At 33.7% G+C, this 24,099-nt stretch overlaps 1 pseudogene across 1 annotated transcript; it reads left to right on the top strand.

Annotated features, from left to right (window-relative positions):
• Positions 1–425: 425 nt before the first annotated feature.
• On the top strand, positions 426–6,456 carry LOC143613573 (protein BLISTER-like; annotated as a pseudogene). The gene is made up of 13 exons (XR_013150143.1): positions 426–482; positions 1,862–2,419; positions 3,029–3,477; positions 3,663–3,782; positions 3,905–3,970; positions 4,069–4,178; positions 4,264–4,340; positions 4,529–4,596; positions 4,750–4,866; positions 5,033–5,193; positions 5,295–5,357; positions 5,798–5,962; positions 6,087–6,456. The product of XR_013150143.1 is annotated as a protein BLISTER-like (transcript).
• The last annotated feature ends 17,643 nt before the right edge of the window (positions 6,457–24,099 follow it).

Below are 24,099 nucleotides of genomic sequence, written 5' to 3'. Positions count from 1 at the left end.
ACCAGAGCAGAACAACAAGTCTCTCTAAATTTAAAAAATGCGGTGTCTAAATACAAATAAAGAAAGATAAAAGAATGTTACTTGGTGTTAGGTTTAATAATAATAATAATAATTCATCCTTCCTTGCAGCAAAAGAGGCGTTGCAGTAACGAAAGATAAAAAACCAAACCATAAAGAGAGAGAAGAAAACAATCAAACAAACATCAGTAGGAGAGAGAGAGAGAGAGAGAGAGAGAGAGATCTAAAACCAAAACGGGTCTCAAAATCCCCAATTTCCAAAACCCGACTCTCCCTCACCGATTAGATCGGACCCAATTCAATTCAATCAATCAGGGGTTTATGTAACCCATCAATCCATCGTCTCAAATTCTTCTACATAAAACCCCATTTTCAAGATTGTGATAAAGGTTTGGAATTTGGATTGAATGGCGTCGGATCAGGTGTCTAAGAAGCAACAGCAATTGGAAGCTGGCAAGAAACGGGTATATATATATGTTGTTTATTTCTTTCTAAATTCATCAATTTCTCAAACCCTTTTGTGATATGTTGTAAATGCATGTCAGGAAGCTTTAATTTTGATTATGTGATTTGTTCGTTAGGTTAATGCAGTAAGGGTTTACACTTTAAAGTTGAAATTGATATGTCAAGTGGTATAAGTATAACCCTAATTATAGATTATATAATTCTTTTGTTATGTGGATTTTGAAATGATTGTTGGATGATGCAAAGAGGGTTTCAAGTTCACATTTTTAATAGTTAATAAAGTTACCAGTGTTGTAGAAGTCGCTAGTCGGGTGGTCGGGTACCAACACGGGAGTAATCGGGATTGATCGGATTGAAATTTTTTTATATGTAAATTTTCAGTTTTTTTAATAGACACATTTTTATGTGTAATTTTTAAGGTTTTAACCCCTCCTCAACCCGCTCAGGATCCAAATCGTTGGAAATAAGGCTGATTAGGGCCGGCACTGACCAATTAGGGGCAATTAGGTTTGGCTTTAATATGAAAGAAAAACTTGAGAGCAAAATATAAGAAATTTGTTTTCATTAATCCCTGTCACAATATGCTGCTTTTGTTGTAATGTATACTAGCAAAGGTTTAATTATCTGATTTTGTGATTTGCCAGTTAGGTTATCCGTTATTGTAGTAGTGATTCACACATTGAGGTTAATTTTGAAATAGTTAGTTCATATATGAGTTTTGTGATTTTGAATGATTTATTTATTGATGCAAATAGGGTTTTTTTTCTGCTTTTTTGATTTTTTTTTGAATGAGTGTCGGCTAAGGATGCAAATATGTAATAAATAATATTTGGCAAGGTCATGCTGTAATGCCCATTACAATAAAATGTTTAATTGAGAATGTTATGTGACTTGCAGTTCTAAAAATGATTTAAAGCTGTATCTTTTCTCTTCGTAACACCCTCGATGTTTTGTCTCTCACTTCTCACTATTTATTTGATATAATATCCACCTTTTAGTGTCGATGTTAACGTCTGTTGATTTTGTAACTGCTTCTGTTCGACCCTGGTGGTTTATTTCATTTTCAAGTTTATGATGCTTTTTGCTAAAGATGTTCATATTAGTTGTTAATTCAACTAAATGTATGATGCTTATTGCTTAATGATGTTAGTTCTAATTACTAATGCTAAAATTTTTAACTGATTACTTTCTCCATTGATGTCTAATATATCAAGTGTGCATGCATATTCACCCCTTTTGTTAATTTTTTACAAATGCTAAATTTTGGTGAACTTTGATCTTGTTAGATTACTGCTAAATTGATAGTTTTAGTGTCAAAATGACATTTTGTTAATTTTTTATGTTTGTTTAAAGCTTTATGCTTGTTTCGCGTTTACAGTTAGAGGAGTTTCGAAAATAGAAAGCAGCAGCCAAAAAATCTGCTAATACTAATTCTACTCATTCTGCTAATGGTGACCTAAAGGATACAAAACCTCCAGTTTCTGATTCTGTTCCGGTAATAACAGACACCACATCTGATTTAGGTTCAGGATTTCATGCTCCAAAAAATGAGAATAAAACAATAAACGCTGTTGAAGCTGAACCTGATGTGAAACCTATAAGTAGTTTCAATATAACCTCTGTAAGTCCAGGGCCCACATATTCAACCGATGGAAAGTTGGACAATAAAGCACCTTATGAGGCGGATCACAAAAAAGATAAAGTAGTTAATCATCCAGAAGAGAATATTTACAGCAATTATAGTCATTTTAGGAATATAAAGCAGGAAGATACCTCTAAAATTAGTAGAGACGTAAAGGATATTATTAGCTCTGCAAGTTCTGTAACCACTCAAGTTTTAGTTAATAAGCCTTCTCCTGAGAGATCCCGCGATCTTCATTTGCCAATAACTTAAGTTACAATGATCATCAGCCAGCTAATGACACGACATACAGAGGTAATAACTTATTCCCCTTTTAAGAACACTGTAAATTCTAGAGGTGGTAGTTTTAACTAGTTTACTTATGAGTCGATTTCAGTTGTGTTTTTATCTATTAACGGGTCAAATAAGGGAGTTCAAAAAATATAGTTTTAAAGGAAACGGGTTGAGCGGGACGCTTTTTATTTATAAAAAGGGCAAATATCCTAAAAAGCCAATATACTTTCTATGTTTCTTACAAAAGTTGCTCAACAGCTTTTGCGCATTAAAGTTCCTCCACATGCTAAATTTGAACAAATTTGTGGAACTTTTCCAAGTTGTTTTAAAAAAAGCTTCACACTTATGTTCAAAATTAGCATGCAGAAGGACTTTTAATAGTTTTATGTGCAGAAAAATTGTTGAGGGACTTTTGTGAGAAAAAACAGAATCTATATTGGTTTTTCATGGCATTTGCCATTTTTTCCTTTACTAAAATTAAAAAGTTTTAGATTTTTTGGACAAAATAGTATTTTGGGCCAACCCAATTCGACTTAGTTTTTTTTTTACTCGTTTTGACCTGTTACCCAACCCACCACATCAAGTAAACTCTATGTAGTGCTTACTTTTGCTGTACTTTCAAACTTTCAGGTCCTTCTTCTGAAGCTAAGAAATCTATACAAGACATGTTGGAGAATCGTTATCCTCCAGTTTCTTCAGTGGACAATAAGAAACTATTTGATCATTCGGCCAATGAAACCAGCTCGTCTTTATGGTCATCTGAATCTATATCTACGAACATCATATCTGAGGCTATACCCTCGTATAATCAGACATCCATATCTCCAGGCTTAGCTGGCAGAAAATCTCGACCATCTTTCTTGGATTTGATCAACGTGCCTAAAAATGCAGAGACAGATAAAGATAAAGATAAAGATAAAGATAACCCGTTTAGCTCAAAAGTTCACCCTGTGGACCCCCATGTTTCATCTGATTCTCAAAACTCCATCTTTAGGCAGAGTATTAATGAATTTACTATGGAGAAAAGTAGCAATTATAATTCAACAAAACAGAATGAAGATTTTGCTGCTTTGGAACAGGTTTATCATCTCATCTAAAGTTATTGATGAATTTTTGGTTACAAGTTTAATACTTTCATGATGTTTATATGCATTAAATTACTTAATATTGTGTGCATGTCTCTTGCAAGCAATATTATTAAATGTTCTGGAGACACATATACTATACATGTCTTGCTTTTTTTATTTTTTATTTTTTTGAGCAGCATATCGAAGATCTTACGCAAGAAAAGTTTTCTTTGCAACGAGCTCTGGAAGCTTCTCGAGTTCTAGCCGAGTCTTTAGCCACTGAAAACTCAGCACTAACCGATAGTTATAACCAACAGGTAAGAAACTTTTTTTTTATTATTATTTAAATTATGCCAGCATATCTTATTTTTTTAAAAGTTAATGAATCTCATGCTTTTTTTTATCTTATTAATGCTTACCTTTTCTTTTTTCTTTGCAGGGAGGTGTTGTTAACCAATTAAAGGCTGATATAGAGAGCTTGCAGGACGAAATTAATGCTCAGCTGGTTAGTATGTTACATAATATGAAATATTTTTTTACTGTATTTGCATCTGTTTGTTAATTTTTTTTCTGATAATTTTCTTTAAATTTTTATGTGACTAGGTAGAACTTGAGGCTGTGAGGACCGAGTATGGAAATGCCATGTTAGAATGCAGTGCACTGACGAACGTGCCAAGTTGCTGGCTTCTGAGGTTATTGGATTAGAAGAGAAGGTAATTAATAAATAATAACAATATCATTTTCTCGCTTTACCATGTTTTTTTCGTATGTTAGTTATTAAAACACATCTTTTTTTAGGCACTCAGACTGAGGTCTAATGAACTAAAACTGGAGAGACAGTTGGAAAATTTGGAAGCCGAAATGTCTTCACAGAAGTACGGTCTGAGCTTATGGATTTAAAGTACTACTCAGTTATTGTGATTTAAGCGTTCTATATTTTAAAGTAGGGTTTGCATATTAGTTGAACAAAAAACTATGACATAATGCTTAAATCTGAATGTGTCCTAGTTTTATTGCTATATTGCTATTGGACGGTTAAAAAAATATTTTTAAATATATTCAGGAGAAAAATAGCCAGCATGGAGAAGGATCGCCAAGATCTGCTGTCCACGATTGATGCTCTACAAGAAGGTATTTATATGTTTACTGATATGAATACGAGAATTCGACCTTTAATATTAAGTTTGACTTGATGGCTGTTGGCTAACAGAGACTTGACTGTTGGAAGCCAGTTCTTTATACATTCTAATGATTTTGTGTAAATGCAAAATAAATTTTGAACAGAGAAAAAACTTATGCAATCTAAGCTGCGGAAAGCACCTGCAGTCACTGGGAAGTCGGTGGATGTTAAGAAGAATCCAACTGTTAAAAAGGAAGTATCGACTTCTACAGATGATCTTGGTATGTGATTATTTCATAATATAAAAAAACGCACTTGTCGTTATAAAAGGTGACTTTAGTTGCAAGTTACTTCTTAAGCTTACAAAAATAAAAAAATAAGAAGAAAAAGAAATCTTTGTGATGCGCTTGTGATTTCTACATTTTGATATTTTTCTTGATTTAGTAGATGAGAGTGAAGATACATTACCTGGTCCCACAAACCTTGCAACACAAGTTACCCTTGGTGAAAGTGATGCTGGTAGGAATCTTGGTCTTGAAGTTTCATCATCAAGCATACCTCCAGATCAGATGTTCATGATTCAAAATATCAACACACTTATTTCCGAGGTAGTTCCTTCTTAATATAAGATTTTTATCAGTTGCTTGTCATCCCACTAAAAATTCTTATTTCGTAATATATAAATATTGTTACGCTTGTCTCGTTTCAGTTAGCTTTGGAAAAACAAGAATTGGTGCAAGCTTTGTCCACTGAGTCATCTCTAAGTTCCAAATTGACATGTAGGGGTGCAAACGAGTCGAGCCGATCCCGAGCTCGACCTGGCTCGGCTTGGGTTTGGCTCATTTACTATTTATCAATTATTTTTCATATAATATAATTATTTTTATATATTTTTTTCTATTATAATTTTATGTATAAAATAACATATATTATTTAGTTATTTTTATAACATTTTATATATTAATTAATATCTATTAAATATATATTTTAAAAAGTTTTATAAATGGCAGGCTCGTTGAGGCACGCGAGCCGGCTCGAGCTTGACAAGTGAGGCTCGGGCTCGTTTAATAAACAAGCTTACTTCTAGGCTCGGCTCGATCGAGCTTTTTAACGAGCCAATCTCGAGTAGCTCGCGAGCAGCTCGGCTCGTTTGCACCCCCAGTCGTGCGTGTGCTTATAATATTATCATTAATTTATACATTCCTTTGCATTTTGAAGGATTTGAACAAGGAACCATCTCATAAACTTGAAGTTCAAACACAAAGATTAGAGTTGTTGACTTCTCAGACTATGGTGGTGAGTGATAATATCCCACAAAGAAAACCTGCGCCTCGTGTTGTGGTTGATAACACGCCCTATGCTGATGAAGGTGACGAGGTACTAAAACACTTTTTTTTTTGTAATCACAAATATTTTATTACTTAGTTTAAATGCTATATATTTAAACACTCATTTTATTATTATTATTATTATTATTATTATTATTTTATTATCGTCATAGGTTGTGGAAAGAGTTCTAGGATGGATAATGAAGCTATTTCCCGGAGGACCATCAAAGAGACAAACGAAACATCTTTAAAAAAAGCGGTTACTGAAGCTTCAAATGTGACGGTTATCTTCCTTTGGAGGTGCAATTTCATCTTCTTGGTGTATAGAATTCTGGCAAACAAAGTGTTTCCATGTTTTTTATGGATGTGGGAATGCAAAGAGAGTATACTGGTTGAAGAGAACACTGTAAAATCAATGCTTTTATCATATTTTTTTAATCTTTTTTTATAAAGATATGAATTTTCTTTTTCTTTTGAGTTACACAGGTGATCTCTGTATGTTATGCTCATAATGTTCATAATGTATTATTGTGAGCAATGATTTAATATGGTTTTAAGGGTTGCCATTATGGTGCTTAAAAAATTGTAAAGAGCTTATTATTGATTTTTATTTTTTATAGTCTTGGAAAGACTACTCATTCATCAATCTTTGAAGATGTTAAGTATAAGAATGTACTTTTAAATTTCTTAGCTCGTATTCGTACTCCTCTGCCGCCTTAAAATCATAGTCATCAGACGCAACGTTTATAATATCTAGGACCTCTTCTATAATCTATGACGACACTGGATTTGATCGACTAACCAGCATGCCAACAACTTCATACATTGTTGGTCTATCGGTTTCATCTGCATGAACACACAACCCTCCAATTCGAATGAATCTTGATATCAATCTTGAGTTAGCATCAAGTGTCGGGTTGATTATACTTGAACTCGTTCCTTTTAACCAATTCTTCGAAACCTACAACAATAGTATAGACTGAAGACTAACTACAACCTCAGTCATTGTAGGACGTTGCTTTATACCACTACCAGTACCAGTATGAAGATAATCTAACCCCCTAGCAGCGCCTATACATATCTTGAGCCTCCGAGTCCATGAAAAAGGCTTTAGAAGTTTATGCAGATGATCTTCAAGGGTTCCAAGAGCCATATACTCGTACACAAGAATCATCTCACGCCCGTCGTTGCAATAACCAACCAAAGACACCAGGTGACAATGCCTTCACTAATATAGCATCTTAACTTCAACCCAAAACTCTTCTGCACCTTGGTTAGAACTTGAATCCAACCTCTTGATTGCAACAACCAAAAGCCACTTATTATAGTTCCTTTGTAAACTTTTCCAAATCCTCCACGCCCGATCAGTGGCGAAGCTTGGAACAAGACACCGGGGGGTGGGGGGACTCAAAATGTATACAAAATTTCACAAACGAAGGGGCCGTGCTCAAGTTTTCGGCCGAAAACGGCTAAATTTACACTACGTATAATAAATGTCGGCCGAAAACAGCTAAATTTACACTACGTATAAAAATTTTCGGATGAAAACAGATAAATTTACACTATTGCGTTAAAGAAACCCAGGGGGGGCTAAGCAACCTTTGCCATTGGGCCCGATCACTAACAAGCTTGCGGCACGGTTGTGGCCAGTCTTAAGGTTGTGATAGATTCAATCTCTTCATTGGTAAAACATGATTATAGATATGTATATAATTAGGCATGCAATTGAGTGAAGAGATTTGGTAATACTTGTACTTGTTAATATAGGAATGTAGTGTGTCATCAAAGTCAGAGATATGGAGTCATGGTGTGGAGGGGTCCTAAAGTCAAACATAATAATAATGATGGAATGGATCCCAACCAAACTTGTGGTCTAATTTCAAAAAGCGTGTTTTATATGAAATTAATGAGCACATTCATAGCAATTGTTGTAGTTTACACAAATTGACTACAACATTGGGGAAGATCGTCGTGAATAATAAACTTTTACAAATACCGTGAAGGCCTTAGGTTTTCTTTAGATTCAAAAATCGTTCCGCTTCAAATAAGGTGTAAATTTGTCATTTATGCATTCCATAAACAGGTATTAGAAGTGGCATTATGAGTGGGTTGGATTTGGATGATGGGTTAGAATGGGTCAGGATGGATTTTTAAAATTGAGGGTTAGGATGGGTGTGGGTCAAGATGGGTAAAGTTAATCCATCTTATAGGTTTTAACCTTAAAAAAATGCAAAGGTTTTAAAAACCCCTTAAAAGAATATTCAAAAATTTTAATAAACTTAAGTTCTGTTTTGCGTTTTATGCCACACATTGCTTGAAAATAACTTAAGTAAATAGCGAGTTTTCTCTAAAGAAACTCAAAATACAACAATTGTCGACCAAAAGATTTGTTAAAAGAGCTGTTAACATGGAATATGATGGAAATGACATAGCTAATCTAACAATTTGTATAAATAACTGTTTCTCTGTGTTTACTATTTTGCAGCATTCGGTTTCAGCAACTTAGGGGCTGTTTGGTTGTCTCTTAATGGCCATTAAGAAGCTACCTCTTAATAGTTAAGAGGTAGCATTAAGTCTAAATGGATAAGAGGTAACCATTATGATGTTATCTCTTAATCATTCAGACCTAAGGTTGCCTCTTAATCATTAAGAGGTTATGAACCATTAATATGTAGCCTCTTAATGGCATTAAGCGGCTACCAGTGTTTCCGTCTTTTTTATTATTTTAGCTCAATCTATTAGGATGCAAATACAAACAACAAATAGCCAAGACAATATGAATGCCCCCATTATATCAATCAATACCCTTACGTTCTAAATGCAAATTGCAACATACAGAAAACAGTCTCCCTGGTTCTCTTTTAGCATTTTGCAGGTATCTATCAACATTACCCAAAACTTACCCACGTTAAAAGTAGATTGGTTTCCTATACAACTTAAAAGGTTCTGATTAGGAGTGCAAATGAGCTGAGCCACTCACGAGCTACTCAATATAGGATCAGTAAAAACCTGAAAGGAGCTGAGATTTTTCAAGATCGAGCTGAGCCCGAGCCTCACATAGAGCTTGTTTAGTTATCAAGCTCCAGGCCTCCAGCCTTGTATGGGAAGCTCCTTTAGGCTCGTCGAGCCCTAACCCGGGTCTAGTGTCATGGACCAACTTCTTGATGATCGTTTTATTTGAATTGTGCCAAAACGCTTGGGTTTGCCGGCTCGTCCTGAAATTCAACGAGCATGGCCTTAGCGGAAAAAAGACGTGTACGTGCCTAGTTGTGCTTACACAGCGAACGCATCGCTGGTTGCAAGCAGTTGCTGCTAGCCTGATGAGTCCAACGCAGGACGAAACCAGCAAACCATTATCATAAGTGGGACAGATTGGCTGGCCTTCGGGTGCCACACAAAGTCATGAAGATTGATTTGTGACACTAGGCTCATTTAAGGTTTTTGTTCTCAAACTATATAAATATAAATTAATAAACTATCCGAGGTCAAGCTTAAAAAAGAAAGCTTTAAACGAGTCGAGCTCAAGCTTAAAAAAGAAAGCTTTAAACAAGCCGAGTTGAAGTTTAAAAAAAGAGCTTGAAACAAGCGAAGCTCAAGCATAAAGAAAAGAGCTTTAAACCAGTCAAGCTCGGGCCCTGCTCGTTACCCCTACATAGAGAAAACAATCTCCCTGAAACTCTTTAGAAAAATCATCCAACTTTCAAGAACTTATAACTAGCATTTCAAAGATAACCATCAAAATCCCCCTAAAGTTAATTGTCTCAAAAAAGTTAATTACTTGCTGATACATCTTAAAAAGTTCAAATGTAAAATTAACCTAGAAATGAAGTGAAAGCACATAACACTAGTTAACCACAATCAAAATAGCAAATTGACAGTTATAATACTATAGTAGTGTAATTATATATACAAGTAGTGTAATTATGTAATTACAACCAGGGTGCAAACGAGCTGAGCTACTCTCGAGCTACTCAAGATCGGCTCATTTGAAAGCTCAATCGAGCCCGAGCCCAAGCTCGAAAACGAGCCCGAGCCTGAGCTTCAGTTATCAAGCTCGCGAGCCTAAACGAGCCTGCCATTTATATAATTTTTTAAAAGATATATTTGATAATAACTAATTAATTTAGATAATGTTATGAAAAAATAAATAAACATAACTAAATAATATATATTATTCTATACATACAATTCTAATAGAAAAAAATATAAAAATAATTATAATTATACAAAAAATAATTGATAACTAGTAAACGAGCCTGAGCCGAGCTCGAGCTTGAAAATCTACTCACGAGCCGAGCTTTGAAACTACAGCTCGAAACAAGCCGAGCTCAAGCTCGAGCTCTGTGTAAGTTTACACAAACGATTCTCACCCCTAATAGAAAAAAATATAAAAAATAATTATAATTATACAAAAAATAATCGATAATTAGTAAACGAGCCGAGCCTGAGCCGAGCTCGAGCTTCAAAATCTACTCACGAGCAGAGCTTTGAAACTAAAGCTCCAAACAAGCCAAGCTCGAGCTCGGCTTATTTGCACCCCTAACTACAACTACACTATAATTACACTATGTTGTATATATAATTATACTACTTGATTCTCGCAGTTATCATGTTAATGACAATAAACTTACCGGAAGCCCAAATATGACAACCTTCTTACCCTATAAAAAACACACACAAAACACTCATTAATTAACTTCATAAACCCTAACTCTTCAATATCCATAATTAAGTAGTAATAATAATAATAATAATAATAATAATAATAATAATAATAATTACAAGAAACGATATAAACACACAGACCTTGAAGATATCAGACAAAGGAGTGGTGGAGAACTGAGACGAGACACCTTCGTCCCAGGTTCGAGCCTTCTGGAGTGAAACATTCGGAGCGGCTGCTACCAGATCGCTGCCGACGGCAACGGAAGCGTACCTCCGCCATGAGTTGCCGATTCTGGTGGCCATTGACTTCATCGTTGACGGCCGTTTGAACGCCATTTTTTCCGGTGATTAGTAGTTTATGTGTTGATCGGAAGAACGTAGGGTTGGAAATGGGAAATGAGGTGAGGCTTTTATTGGGCTTTGAAACACTATTTAAAAAAGAAAAAAAATTATAAAATTCGCCATAAATAGCCAAAGCTCACTTGCTCCCCACAATCTAGTTTGCCGTCTTTTAGTGGGATGCTTCTAGAGTTAGAGGTGCAAAAAAAAAAACCTGAATCCGGAACCGGTTTTTGTTATCCTTGGGTTTTTAATACCCGAATCTGTACCTTACTTTACCCATAGGGTACAGATAGGATATGCATTTCAGTATCAAAACCCGTACTCCCGAGTTATACCCGGTAATGCCCGAAAACCGGTTCCATACCTAGAACCAGGTTTTTCAAATACCCGATCTATACCCGAAATTACCCGAAAAATACCTGAAGAATACCCCTAAAAATTGTAACCCCCTAAAAAAATCCAATATATACCTGAAAAAAAAACCGGAAAAAACCCAAAAATAGAGTTTTTCAATACTCGGCAATAGGGTATTCAAATACTAGGTCTTAAAATACCTGGTTCTATACCCGATCCGAACCTAATGCATAGGGTATGGTTTTTAGAGACCCGGACCCAAACCGAACCCGACCCGGGTATTATCAATACCCGATTTTCCAATACTCGATCATACCCGAACCTGGTTCCATACCCGAACCCGGGTATTTGAAAAACCCGATTTGTGCACCTCTATCTAGAGTTGTTGGTTCTGGGTATGGCCAACAAAAATCAAAAACAGGTCAAGTAGGAACTGATTTTAGGTATAGTCGGGTATTTGAACAGGTTTTTTTTGGGTTTCGGGTAGGGTTGGGTCGGGTTTTGACCAAGTATTGGTGGAACCGGTTCCACCCGGTCCGGGTCGGTTCCGGTTCATGGGAGAAACCCAAAGCTAGGTCTGTATCCGTGGGCAGGGTTGGGTCAGGTTCCGGGTAGGAACCGAGGTTTCTTTTTTTTCACTTCTAGAGTGGTCTCGAAAACCCATCGGGAGTGGTGTTGCTGATTTTCCTAAATCAGGTTTCTTTTCATTTTCCCCGATTACCCCCAATTTTCTCTTGCGTTTCTAGTCACTGCTATTTGGTGCATGCTTCACGAAAGCAGGTGAAAAGTAACTTTGTTTACTCTTGCCACTTCCCACTCTCCACTGTGTGCGCGCCAAGCCCAGCTAATTCTACTAACTTTTAAAAAATGTCATTTTCATCAGGTTGTGTAGTTTTAAGTAAAAAAATGAAAATGTCTTGTTACATCATTGTCATGTAATACGAGAGCTCTTACCAACTTGTTTCATAGAAAACTTGTAATTATTAAAACACTTTGTTATTAATGTTTTTTATTGTAAAAATGTGAGTTGGTGAATGTGATTGGTTGGAAAAAACTTTATTCACAACCCTTTTTTCCTCGTGCTGGTAATCTAGTTAGCTCCCAAGGGGGTTTGTTTTTGGTGCCCATTTGTAATACTTTGGCTGAAGTTGGGGGCGCCACCCCACTACACTCAAGTAATAAGCATCTTCTGTTTAGTGTGTATAGCCATATAGACTAAGAATATATTTTTAGGCTTCTGAACGATATATAAACGAACTCAAGCTTGTTTATTGAAAGTGCTTCAATATATGTGTAACTAAGCTTGGCTTGATTTGTACTTTAAAGGAGCTCATCTAAAATACCTAATAAGCAACTTGACTTATTTACTTGGTCTAATATATTGTAATAAATATATAGTCGATTTTATTGTTTCTCTTTTGTAAATGCAAAACAAAGTAATCTCAAGTATCATTAATTTGAACTTCGAACTCATGTGGTAACACCGTAACCACCTATATGGGTATGCATCGCTTCAAACCATGTAGTAAACCTTTGTCAGTTTGTCACTTAATCAACCTATCTTTATATTGTATTTAATTTAATTTAAATATAAAATAAAAGGTTCTAAAGTACTCGTGAGCAGGTATTGTTAGTGGTTTTGTGGGTACTCGAAGATAAAATAAAGTGTTCATAGTTAAGTAGATAGAATATGTGTTACCCACAAAGATATATATATATATCATTTTAAAGTATAAGTTATTATTTAATAGCATACCTTTTTAAGCCCATTAAACAAGAAAATGAGTAATATTAAATGGAAACATGTCTAATTAAATTTCATATGGAGCTTAAATAAGAAAAAAAAACGTAACCACTACCATATAAAATTGATAAGGGGTAGGGTCGATAGTGAAACATGATGAGGCTATTGGGTATTGAAGTGGGCTGGTTTATAATACGTCTAAGCCCAGCCCAATTTACTGGCTTGTTAAAAGATTATGCGATATTTTGTTTTAATAATATCATCTTTGACTAAGTGTTCAGCACTAAGTCCAACTTAAATATATCATGACACTCCCAACTTTTAATATATTTTCTTTTACTAGCTTTTTTCTAACAGAGTCTGCTTTTTACTAAGCTTTTTTTAACAGTCTGCATTTAGTTGTGTTTCAGTGTTTGATCACTCCTTTTAATTTTGTGTTCAAGAAGCTTATAGCGCCTAAACATTATGAAAAAAAAGGAAACAACATCACTATCTTTGATCAACATAAAGACACAAGAGCAATACAAAGATATATACTTATGATTTTGTGAACAATGAATTACATCCAAAGAAAGTAAGAGATATCATCAAATTTACAATCATAGTATGTGATGTAATTTGGACTTTATTACAATTGTTCTATAAAGTCAGCGAGTACTTTATATTTTACTATCCACAATATCTACATTAGAACGCCATTTTATTTTGAACACGCAAACTTTAGATATACTTCACTCCATTTTAAATGAAATTCAACGACTTGCAAGTACTAACCGTTTACGATTTCCCCGCCTGCAAAATAAGAAACAAGATCAACATCTTTGCACAATATCATGTCTATTGCGACAATACATAGAAGAGATCTATGCACATTGCACACCACTGTATATTGTGAGAACTTGCATTATAAAATAAATTGTTTATTTTTTAATCGTGAACTTTTTAAAATATAAGAAACTGGTTGAAATGAAATCTTTATTCATCTTTCATGGAATTAAAAATATATAAGTAATGCATAGCTTGTATTACCTACATATACCTAAACATGTTTTGGTTAACAATTAAAAGTTAGAAAACACTCAAACAGCTAATTAAACAAATTGCATATGCATGTGTTCATAGAATTAATTACCATTAGGATGAAGAACTAGGCCGGTAAAGTAGGAAGAATGTGTTAGATTTGTGGAAACTTTGGGCCGCTTTGGACTCATGAAATTCAACAAACAGAAAGGTGGGCTGGTTCTAATAGCTTTAACTAGAGCCCATGTCTATTTTTCTTGGTCCCTAATTTATTTACCCTAGTTATATCTTATAAATACCTTGCATATATTTACACCTTGAGCTAATAAAAGATAAACCCTAGTTGTAGTCATGGACATAGGTCAGATTGACCGAACCATCCCCTAAATTTATGTGAGATGATTTTGGAAATTATAGGATAGGGTTCACAGTGGTTTTGAGTATACGAGAGAGAAAAATTAGTGATTTTTTACCTTATTTATCTATAATATATATATAAACGAAAACTCAAAAATCCTATGTGTCGCGCTCTGATCGCTTCCCATCCTCTATGAAGCCACCGGATTGCTTGATTTCTAAATAATGGTCTCTCATTGATTTAACCCGGTTTAGACCCGCTTAAATTGAACGGGTCATAACATCCCAAATACAAATAACCTATTATTTATAAACCCCTATAACGATGATGAATTTGTGATGTTTTGAACTGAATCTCAGCCGATTTGTGCCCTTTTTAGATTATTTCATCATGTTCTAATAATTTTAATATAGAAGAATTGTTGTTTATAGTTTGGAGTAGGCACTTTGAATTAATATGAATAACATTGATTTGCGTTTGCTTGATTAGTAATTGACAGTCGGATTTTTTAACCATATCGCCATATCCTCCTGCTGTCCACCTCTCACCACATTGTTGCCCTAAATTGAGTAGCACTTCCTCCTATGCAACTAAATCGAACTTGTATTGAAGGACTGAGATTCGACTACAATTACCATGGGTTCTCCCTTCTTAACATGCTCACATATCACAAATAAATACAATAAGCTATAAAGCTATTAATATCCAAATCTTTAGAATTTGTTCTTAAAATGCTTTTTATTTTGTTGTTTTTAAATGTACAAAAATATATACCCGTGAATCATGGTGTATATTTATATGTCGTAACTTTTTTTGGTAACAGTTCAAACGAGTTGTGCTCTGTATTGGGTTTTAACAGCTAATGGCAATTTTACATGGGTTGATATTGGCCTGTTCATTGGAAATTAAAAAAGAAAGGACATTTTGAAAGCATTGATTAACTAGAAATTACCTAAATTTTGAGCTCAAATCGATTATATATTGTTAACTAAGATGGTAAACTTTTTTTAGAAAATAAGCTTAATATTATCTCCAAGTTTATGAAAATAACATTTAAGATGTTTGTTGCAGATTCCGCATGGAGGATCACAGGCATTTCTTGAAGCCCTTCTAAATTTGTGTTATAAGATTTCATTGATTCAACTATTCAAGTATATTTATATTTGTGTTTTAAGTTTTAACTATTTCTCAGTGTAGTACACTAATTACTGTCGGGATCGTATCCATACCCCTTTAAAAGAGGAACTAAATGCCATGAAGCAAAAATTGGTTAAAGGGGCTGTCGACGGAAATGTAGAGGTCGGTTAAAAGAAAGCCTTTACTAATTGCAGGCCGGTTGGAAAATCAAAAGGCACATGACCAAAGTTAAACATGTCATTTGTTTCCTACTAGCTAGCATCCTTATTATTATTATTATTATTATTATTATTATTATTATTATTATTATTATATATTTTTTTGCTTTTGGATGTGCTAATATATTGCTGGATTCATTGACTTTTGCAACTTTGAGTCATAAATAGGAGGATGCCTCAAAACATTACATTGATCAGGCCCGCCTTACATATTAAATTGTGATCCCTCTATTTCAAATGAAAAACTTCACCATGTATTTTGCAATTTTGGAGAAACTGAGGTAAGTTATTGTCTAAGATTTATATCAATTAAAATGACATGATGAATCATCCTCCTTACGTGGTTTGTTGCTGACATATATGTGGAACTACACATCAGAGATGTGATATTATTTAGCATGTTATATTGTCTTCAACACTTCAAAAGTTTATAAACTAACTATTTTTTGAGGTATAATGCACTAAAAAGGAGATGCATTGTGTGCACACCATCACCATATTAGTTGTGTTGTGTAATAGCAAAATGGATTTAGCAAAGTATGTTCTAAGTGCTTTTACGGGTTTGTTGAAAAATTTGTCTGAATCGATCATATTTGCATATGATATGCCATTTCCTTGAGCTGTTGTTTTCGGGGTGTAAATTGAAGGTATGTTTTTGTTATGGAGGTTTTTGTTAATTGGTACCGGTAAAGTTATGATGCTGAGGTTGACTTTTTCTTTTATGTTATGTTGACTTATATCCCATCTGTTTGTGAAAGGTTCACTCTTACTATCTCAGAAGCGTTTTAAGCCACCTAAACTCCCTTTTTATATAAAGTATAGATCCATATTATATATTAATATTCATAGTTCTATATTATACACATCACTGGTACATATTTCATTGATGTAGAAATCATGGTCACTTTCCCTACCTGTGAAAACTAAGGATGAGATTCTACTTTTTTTAAGCTCTATGATCCTTCAAAAGAGGAGCTTCGGTAACTATATATTTAAGATATATAGGATCGAAATCGTGTGAAAACTATTTGAAAATCGAGAACTATATTGTACCAAACAAAAAAAAACCTCTCAACAAAAAAATTACATAAAAAATAAAAAAAAATTATAAAGGAAAAAAATGTAAAAATAAAAAAGTAAAACAATCAAAACGTTTATCTAGCATCCTGATTTCAAAACAGTAAATAAAAATAAATAAATAATTTCTCGGTTTGTCTAATTTATACACATATGTATAATAATAAAATTAAAAATTAAAAAATTTATAAGGAAAAAAATTGCAAAAAAATAAAAAGAAAAAGAAAAAAAAATGTTTATCAGGCATCCGGCTTGAAAAATTTAGCTAATTTATACATGTATGTATAATATTTATTTTTCAATTTTATACATGTATGTACATATATTTACATACATATACACAATTAAGGTAAATGATAATGTGCATATGTGTACATTGTATAAATATTGGAGATTAACTAATAATATACATATATGTACAATCAAAGTTATTTATTTACTTATTTATTTTGGAAACCGTGATGCTAAATAAACGTTTTGATTTTTTTTTTTTAATTTTTAAAATGTTTAGTTTTTGTTTTTTTAGTTTTATAATTTTTTTTACTTTTTTTAATATTTTTTGAGGTGTTTATTTAGTGGTCCAAAATAGTTCTAAGAGTTCTCAATTTTAAAAAGTTTTCTTCTGATCCTCATCAATATATATATTATATACACACACACACGCACCCACACTTCTATCTATAAATGAACCAAACGAACACAAAAATGCCATTATTCGTGTTTGTTCTTTTAACTTTAAACAAACACTTAGTTGGACAAATATTTGTCTTCATGTTCGTTTGTGTAAAAAATGAACATGTTCATGTCTATTTATGTTCATTCGTTAATAAGCTAAACAAACATAAATGAACAAATATAAACAAATGTAAACGGACACAAATATAAATGAACACTATTGAGTGAATTTCTATGAATATGCAAAATATAATTTATAAAATACAAATACTATATAATTATTTGCTATTAATTGCAAATGAGCATAAATAAACAAGCATAAACGAACGTCCATGAACAAAAGCAACATGATGTTCATATACATTCGTTTAATTAAATGTAATGTATGATAAGTTTATTAGTATGATTGTAAATAGAAACAACAAATGTAAAAAAGCATTCATGATGATTTATGTTCGTTAAACTAAGATTGAAAATAAAAGACTTAAAACAAAAATTCGACACAATAGATATTTATCATTATTTGATACTAGCGAGATGCCCGCGTGATGCAGCGGTGTACGCTCAAACGCAACCGTGCGCGCAAACGCAACCGGCGTTAGTACGTTTGTAACCTCGCAACGTTGCGTGCGTAACCCGATGGTAGTATGCATTTAACGTGGCATCCAATAAGCGCGACACATAATGCTTATACGCGAGTAATCCAATATGTATAAACAATGCCATCTGCGTAAATGTTGCTTGAACGCGTGCAACCGGTGGCGACAATCAAGAAGCAAAGATAACATGTACAGTAATTTCAAATAAACTACTTTTTAACCCAATCCATTTTAGCAGACATGTTCCGACCCGAAAACATTTTAACCCGAAGCCCGTTTTGACATGACCCCTTTCGATCTAAACCCATCCCGACATGAACAACATTTTTTTTTTGTATTAACTTGTTCCAACCCTAACTCGCTTCGATACCATTAGCCAAACTTGCCCGGCCCGTTGCCGGTAATAACTGGTAATCACGTAACATGCTAGTTTTTTAAAAATTAATAAACTATAGCAATAACATACTCAAATTAAAAAGAATAAAATGCTCGTTTTTATGGTGTAATTTTATAGAAAAAATATTAACGTGTGAAAAAGTTATAGACGTTAAAAAGTCCTAGGGGTAGTTGGTTTAGAATGAGGGGAAAATGTGTAAATATTTAATAAATTAACAAAACTTGATTGAAGTTGAAGAACCATTATTGTAAATTATTTTTGAATGTGAAAATACCATATCCCTACATTCCTAAAATCCTATGCATTGTTACTTGTAAAGTATGCAACAAAAGTGACACTTCTTAAAATTTAAAAGGTCCCTCACTCCTATATTATATGTATTTGATATGTTATGAATATCTTTTGTAGTTCACTGGCATTCAAATTAAGCATCAATGTGAATCATATGAGAATTTGAAGAAAATGGATAATTCAACATTGATGATCGATGGGCTTGGATAGACTCGCGTCTTGAATGAGTTTTGCGGTTAAGCTTACAATGGTAAAAGAGGTACAAAACCTAGAAAGTTTCGAATGTATTTAAGTATTGCTGAAACTGTTATATCACCATGAGATCATCTTTGAAATCTCAAAGAATATTTTTTGGAAACCTAACTATAAATTTACTCATCTCAATTGAAAATGTCTAGACGTTAAAATATAATGAACGTAACAAACTAATATGTACGCATTAAATCAAACAAAACTCCATTGAACAATAAAACTAATCATTACAAAAAATAAAATAGCAAAACGATTAAAAATATAAATCTAAATAAACCCCTGTAGCACGGGGGCTATAAACTAGTTTTTTAATATTTGTTGAAATTTGTTATGAGTAGAGAAAGAGAAACTGTTAGGATAAAAGTATAAAGAAAATATTATTTAATTATTTAGCAGAGAGAAATATAGTGTTTTTTAGGGTAATTATTATATATAATAATTAAGAAGTTCGGCGACGTAAATGTTGTCTCACATTGTTTGTTGGCCTTGTTATTTGATTTTTTATTTTAAATTCGTGTCAGTTCGCTGCCGTAAAATGTTGGATTTTTTTACCGTTGATACCGTCAAATTATTCCCGCCAAATTTGCGTCAGCTCGCGATCACAACCTAAGGTTTTTTTTTCCCGCGAGTTTTTTTTTGTCCATCAATTCTAGACGAATTCACGTCAGGTCACGGACACAACACACATATGTTTTTGGTTTTCGCCACGATCTTTTTTATGTAAATATGTTATTTTGTTGTATTTTGAGTGTTGACGAATTAACTTATTGCTTTAATTTCGGTGTCGTAACCTGATACCAACCGAACTCGTGTCGGTTCAGCACCACAACACATGGTTCTCTGCGTACGATTTAGTGCCGACAACTTCGATTCCGACTGAATTCGCGTTAGTTCGCAAATGCAACGTGCAGGTTTTTTATCACTTTTTTTGTCCCTCGATTGCAGAATCAACGAATTTGTATCAGTTCACAACTACAACGCTCGTGTTTTTTTGTTTGCCACATTTTTAATATATTTTAAATATGTTAATTGTTGTATTTGGATGTGGACGTATTTATGGTTTGCTTTATTTTTGATTTCGCAACTAGATACCAACCAAAGTGTTATTGGTTCGTAACCGCAACGCATGTTTTGTTTTGTTTTGTTAATTTGTTGGATTTTTGCGTTAACAAAGTTAAATTTTTTTATTTTTTTCCGGGTGGGGTGGGGGATTTACTACTGGTTTCGTAACCCGACACTGATCGAATTCACCTTGACTCGCAGACGCACTGCATGACTTGATAAGTTGTACGGGTTGTCAATACATCAACCCGGCGCAACGCGCCGGGAATCTTCTAGTTATAGATATATAGAGAAAACACGGGCTGGGAATTCTATTATATAACCTAAAGTGGTCGGCCCACTTTGTCCTATTTACCAAGCCTGTGTAGCCCAACATCCTCCTTTTTGTCTAGGGCTATTCACGAGCCGAGCCGAACCGAGCGAAGGCTTGCTCGTTGCTTGGCTTGTTTACAACCGAACGGCTAAAATTCGAACCGAGCGAAAAACGAAACGAGTCAAAATCGAACCGAGCATTTTTCAATCGAACATCGAGCGATTTCGAGCATTATTTTATTTCTTTGTCACTTTAAAATTTGCAATAAGAAACAAGTTTGAAGGCTGTAAATAATATATTTTGTAAACAAATTAGTAGTTTTTAGAAAAACGTATAATAGGTTGTAAATTTTTAGGAAAAATAAGTTTGAAATGAGATATAATGAATATGTAAACAAACTTTTAGTATTCTGAAAACTTGAATCGAACTAATAAAACTATAAAATTGACGGAATAGGAAAAATTTAAAAGGGATTAAAAAATTGTATACTTATATTTTATGTGTTTTGTCTAGATATTTATATATTTGTTCATAATATAATTATATATAAAATAAATTAAAAATATTCGAGCCGAACCGAACCGAGCAGACCTTTGCTCGTTGATTGGCTCGTTTACAAACCGAACCGAGCAGAGCGGGTCGTTTACAATCGAGCGAAAAAACGAGCGAACATTTTTCGAGCAAATTACGAGCGAGCGGCGAGCGAGTTCGAGTGTCGAGCGATTTAGACGGCGCTATTTTTGTCATCTATTTTCTTGTTATAATTTTTCGTTTTCTCATGTGACCTTAATAAGCCATGATTTCTTTTATGTGGCCTTTCATTAATTTCTTTTGTAACAGATGTTCGAACCACACGATCCATATGCTAGCACTGCAAACATGAAAAGATATAATGTAAATATCCCAATATTAATTTATTTTTATCACATTAAGTTAGATTATTTTTATTTAAAAAACACCATGTTACATCTAACTAGATGATAAATTTATATCATCACTTTTAAGTTAAAATGACGATGATTGTGAATAATAAAGGTTACACTCGTTTTAGGTCACGCTCTTCTTTCTCAAATTTAGTTAAAGTACTTTGTTTAGTTCATTGACTCATTAAATCTTTAAAATCAAAATATGAGCCAATAAGTTACAATACTCGATAAAAAGTGACCAATAATTATTTAAATGTGTAGAACCGTTTATCAATTATAAAATCGTTTATAAGTTAAAACCCTCAAATTGTGAAACTAATTAAATTTTGAAACCGAAATCATAGGAGACCTTAGACACGACTAAATAATCAAACCCGAACCTTCGGCACCTAATTATTAGACAATATCTAGCTAACCCGAATCATAACCTTATTCAACGGATAGGATAGTACACTTTAGCTAATTAATTTTAATAGTTATTTTTACTTGTATTAACCTTAATCCCATGAACTAGATTGAAAACCTAACGGTTAACAAACTAGAATAATCCTATCAAATCCAGGGAATAAACGCCTACACACAAAGATCAAATTCAACAATAAAATATAATCACGTAAATCTCCACATTTAACCAAACACCAAGGTCTAGAAATCAACATAATAAAATCTAGTTCATCACTCTAAGCAACTCCCAAAAAAATTTAGCCACTCAAAATAAAAAGAGAACAAAAATAAAATATAGTGTACGGTTCATAAAAAAGAAATAAATTATAATTTGAGCCACATGCATACTTGCTTCTTCTTCAAATTAACCCCTCAGGCGTCAAAAATAGCATGCTCCAATTATCGAACCCCAACTTTGTGAGCGCATATGTTGAGAACACAACATGTGACAAACTCTGCCTTCTTTTCTGCAACAACCCTAATAATTTATGTGGTTGAAAAAAATTAATAATGGTCCATGACTCCCCCTTTTCTTCCTTTCTTTCCTATAACTGTCGACATAAATTCTTATTATGTAACCTAAAGTGGTCGGACCACATTTTGTCCTATTTAACAAGCTTGTGTAGCCCAACATACTCCTTTTTGTCATCTATTTTTCTTGTTTTGACTTTAATAAGCCAGAGGGCCGGCCAAACCGCTCGACACTCGAACTCGCTCGTAATTTGCTCGGAAAATGCTCGCTCTTTTTTTTCGCTCGATTGTAAACGAGCCAAGCAACGAGCAAAGGTCTGCCGGTTTGGTTCGGCTCGAATATTTTTTATTTATTTTATATATAATTATATATGAACAAATATAGAAATATATAGACAAAACACATAATATATAAGTATACAATCTTTTAAACCCTTTTAAATTTCTCATATTCCGTCAATTTTATAGTTTTATTAGTTCAATTTAAGTTTTCAGAATACTAAAAGTTTGTTTACATGTCTCAGTTCAAATTTTTTTCTTCTAAAAATTTACAACCTATTATGCGTTTGTCTAAAAACTACTAATCTGTTTACAAAATATATTATTTACAGTCTTCAAAATTGTTTCTTATTGAAAATTTTAAAGTGAAAAATAAATAAAAAATGCTCGAAATCGCTCGATGTTTGATCGAAAAATGCTCGGTTCGATTTTGGCTCGTTTCGTTTTCTCTCGGTTTGAATTTCGGTTCGGTTCGGTTCGGTTCAGTTCGGTTCGGTTGTAAACGAGCCAAGCAACGAACAAGCCTTCGCTTGGTTCAGCTCGGCTCGTGAACAGCCCTAATAAGCCATGATTTCTTTTCTGGCCTTTCATTAATTTCTTTAATAACATATGTTCCAAGTTCCAACCACACGATCCCAACTGCCGACATAATTCTTATTATGTAACCTAAAGTGCCTGGCCCATTTTTTGTCCTATTAAACAAGCCTATGTAGCCCAACATCCTCCTTTTTGTCATCTATTTTTTTGTTTTAATTATCCAATGTTTGAAACCCGGACCGGACCCGCTACAAACACCAGTCCGGCTCATAGTGTTTAGCCCGTTTTCTAAAAATCTGGTCGGTTCATGCGGTTTGTGGTCGGGCCAGACCCGGTGAACCAGTAAAATGTAATAAAACCTAAAATTCTAACCAGTTTGCAAAAAACTAACATTTTCTGGCCGCAATTCTAGCCGAATTAATGCCCGTTGTACATCTGGCAGCTCTAAAAATAGGCGGGATTGTGAATGAGAAAAGGGCATAGGGGCCGAAGGAGATGGAGATTAACCAACCCAAACATTTTATGTTCGGTCCTATGAATCGGAGTATTTAAAAATAGTGAACCCATTGGAAATAAAAATCTTGGATCCACTACTATATTTAAGTTAGATTTTTTAGGCCCATTTTTATAACTCTTGTAAGACCCATGAAAGTCATCGAGCTCTCAGGGACAACCCTGATTAGATGTTTAACAAGATCATGCTTCCTAATGATCAAAAAGGTCAATCGATTGTAATCAATATTCATGTCTTTGATATCTCAGAGTTTTAACAATTATTACACATCGAAACACCTTAATTCAGTTTTATTGAGAGTAAACAAACACAAAACTGCAAAAACAAAATGGTCAAAAAAATTTGTGAATAATTACACCAACAAAGCGGGAGAGAAATAATCATCAAATACACGATCATATTAGTATTCGATTTATTAAAGACTTCATTACAATCATTCCATAAATCCCACAAGAACTTCATATTTTAGCGTACACTAGGTTATCTACAAAGGAACACCAATTTATTTAAG

Source organism: Bidens hawaiensis, unplaced genomic scaffold (assembly GCF_021521415.1).
Source record: "Bidens hawaiensis isolate Kalapana, Puna unplaced genomic scaffold, B.hawaiensis_p1.1 tig00037734_1, whole genome shotgun sequence".
Lineage (NCBI taxonomy): Eukaryota > Viridiplantae > Streptophyta > Magnoliopsida > Asterales > Asteraceae > Bidens > Bidens hawaiensis.
Note: the sequence above shows the minus strand (reverse complement) of the source record. Positions and strands in the feature narration are given on the sequence as shown.